This window comes from Limulus polyphemus, unplaced genomic scaffold (genome assembly GCF_000517525.1).
Source record: "Limulus polyphemus unplaced genomic scaffold, Limulus_polyphemus-2.1.2 Scaffold4016, whole genome shotgun sequence".
Taxonomy (NCBI): domain Eukaryota; kingdom Metazoa; phylum Arthropoda; class Merostomata; order Xiphosura; family Limulidae; genus Limulus; species Limulus polyphemus.
Window position 1 is genome coordinate 55455 of NW_013669626.1, and position 3505 is coordinate 58959.

Sequence of the window (3505 nt, forward strand, 5' to 3'; positions counted from 1 at the left end):
TTTTTTCATCCCAGACCCACCTATTGAAAGTGCTAGGGTTTTTATCAAACTTTCGTAATGTGATTTACCAATTTTTTTCATCCCAGACCCACCTATTGAAAGTGCTAGGGTTTTATCAAACTTTTATAATGTGATTTATCAAATTTATTTCTCATCCTATGCACTTTTTCTACTAACATGAAGTCTTATCTCAAGGTTATCAATGCATTTGAGAATATTATAATACTAAACTTCGGGTTGTATATAAAATGAACGCTTCTATCCTACCAAGATAAACGTTGATTTGAGGCCAATTGTTATACGCATTAACACAACACAAAACGCTAATACGGTTTTCATTGAAAAACACAAAACGCTAATACGGTTTTCATTGAAAAACGTCCTCTCATTTTCCTTAATTTTTATATATCTAAAGTAAACAAGATTCAGAAAAAAAAAGAAGATTTAGAATTTATTGGTTTTGAAAACAATGTCTCTTGTTCTAGGCAGTAAACGCCTGAACTACCATCGAATTAATTATAATACATTAGTGACCGTAAAAAGACTGCCCAATTTACATATTGTATAACGTTTCATACACTATATACAGGGTGTCCCAGATGTCTGAACCCACAGGGAAAATAGACGTTATATTCTTAAAGTTAACCAAACACATTATTTAATATCAGCATTTCGTTTCAGTTTTATTTTCTCCAAGTTACTGTCAGTTAAACATTTGGCTGTATTTAAAACTCTTGTGGTCTGCATATGACACTGAACCCTTGAAAAAGATGTAAGATGAAACGTCGGGTTTAAACAAAATGTGCATTCTGCAGTTGTATCACAAGTCATTTTTAAATACGGATTTCAGTCTTCCAGTCTGCTCTCCAAACTTTTGAACATTTGTTAATATGTAAAGCATGTTAGAATGTTTCTTTTTCTGGTACTTCAAACAGGTGAACACATCCAAAAACGTCCAGTTTGTTTGTTGCGCTAGCTATCCCTAATTTAGAAGTAATAGACTAAAGGGAAAGTAACTTTTCAACATCACTCATCACCAATTGTTCAGCTACTCCTTTACCAATGAAAAGAGGGATTGGCCATCACATTATAACGCCCTCATGCCTGAAAGAGCGGTGACAAGATTTGAACCCGTGACCCGCGGATTGGGAGTCGAGCGCCCTGATCACCAGGTCAAGCCAGGATCACGGGCAATTTTTTAGTATGTTTCTCTAGTTATCTATTATTCTGGATTATTTCCCTTTGATATCACTTAAAATTTGCTTACGGACATTATGTTTGGTCTCTTTCCTTATCTTACAGTCAAAGACAGAAATTGAGATTTAATACAGCACAGCATTTTCTGCCATTCCTTCAGTTATTGCGGTTACTATTATTACCTAGTAATCAAAGCATATGAGAATACCACACGCAAATAGAAACTATTAATAACTAATTAACGAATGACATTAACGGTCTGTCTTTAAAATTATCGTTAATTTGACATTTTTAGGGGCTTTACCAACATGCGTGTAGGAGTGGACGATGGGTTAATTTCAGAACAAGGACCGAAATTGTCCGTCCACTCCTGCATTCCAGACAGAGGAAGTCAGTTAAATCTTCAAATCTAGTATAGCCTCCTCTGCCTAAGACTCCTATGAAAAAAAGAAAATCAACAACTTTATTTCGCCGTGATAACGAAAGCTAACTTGTTTTTGCAAAGTTGCATGTGGTATTTCATAAAACTAAGCCATAATGTTGCACACTACAAAAGGTTGTGAGAAGGAGTGTACTAATAAAACACGGTTACACCGAATGACCAGCTAATATAACATTTGGCAGTTACTCTAACACACCAGGAAACCCTTACTCAACTTCCTTCCCATCAGAATTCTTCGAAAAGCGAAGCAACAACTCGAAGAAAGTTCACCACTGACAATAAACTGTAGGTGCTAACTCATAACACGTTTTCAAGGAACTTAAAAGTCTGAAATCAAATTGTCAAACTTTTCGTTCTAATGTTCAGTTTAACGTACCACAATTTGGTGAATAAATATAAAAGGAGTGACTGTAAACGTTATTTTGGTAATGACAAATAAAAAGAAAAAATGTGATGGCTTTAAGTTTCTATATTCTTTATTTACTTGATATTGTGTATTTTTGAATTCATACCATATAACGCTGAGTATATGTAAAAGTTCAAAATATATTCAGCGCCATCTGGTATGAATTCAAATAAAATACTTAGAGGAAATAATTGTTTGTTTGTTTTTAATTTCGCGCAAAGCTACACGAGGGCTAACTGCGCTAGCCGTCCCTAATTTAGCAGTGTAAGACTAGAGGGAAGGCAGCTAGTCATCACCACCCACCGCCAACTCTTGGGCTACTCTTTTAGCAACGACCGTCACATTATAACGCCCCCACGGCTGAAAGGGCGAGCATGTTTGGTGGGACGGGGATTCGAACCCGCGACCCTCAGATTGCGAGTCGAGCAGCCTAACCACCTGGCCATGCCGGGCCTAGAGGAAATAAACAAATTAGCTTTTACTTAAAAAGCACTTTATCTAAATGATTACGGATAGACTGGATAATGGTCCTATCTCATTTCGCACATTTATATATCTTAAAAACTACATGTACCACGTAAACAACCATAACTTGGGAAAACTAACAATCGTAAAACATTAAAGTTGTACTATTTAAACTAACAATCGTAAAACATTAAAGTTTTACTATTTAAACTAACAATCGTAAAACATTAAAGTTGTACTATTTAAACTAACAATCGTAAAACATTAAAGTTGTACTATTTAAACTAACAATCCAAAAGAGAAATAAACTTGCAATTTTTGATTTTTCGCGTATTCTTTATACAAACGTTCAACCATATTACCGTCAAGTTACAGTAAAAAGGAAATGCGGTCAGCCATGTCATTGGTAAGGTATGGAAAAAATAAACGCGTTCAGTCATGTTATTGGCAAGGTATGGAAAAAATAAACGCGTTCAGCCATGTTATTGGCAAGGTATGGAAAAAATGAAATGCGTTCAACCATGTTACTGATAAGTTATGAAACAGCCAAAATATGTTCAACCAGGTTATTCACAAGTAGCAGAATAACTAACTTATTAAACCTCGATATTTTTAATTCTCTGTACACATTTCGTTAAAAGGAATATTAGAGCGTTCATGTTCATACTAAACACAGCCGCATTTCTACTACTGTAAACTTTTAATTCTCTGTACACATTTCGTTAAAAGGAATATTAGAGCGTACATGTTCATATTAAACACAGCCGCATTTCTACTACTGTAAACTTTTAATTCTCTTTACACAATTCGTTAAAAGGAATATTAGAGCGTTCATGTTCATACTAAACACAGCCGCATTTCTACTACTGTAAACTTTTAATTCTCTTTACACAATTCGTTAAAAGGAATATTAGAGCGTTCATGTTCATACTAAACACAGCCGCATTTCTACTACTGTAAACTCTGTATCATGGGTCTTGGATGTCGTTCTATTA

At 34.9% G+C, this 3505-nt stretch overlaps 1 protein-coding gene across 1 annotated transcript in view; it reads right to left on the reverse strand.

Moving 5' to 3' along the window:
* Window positions 1-3505, reverse strand: part of LOC106470459 (Na(+)/H(+) exchanger protein 7-like) — a 53195-nt gene that overhangs the window by 24586 nt on the left and 25104 nt on the right. The window lies entirely within an intron of this gene.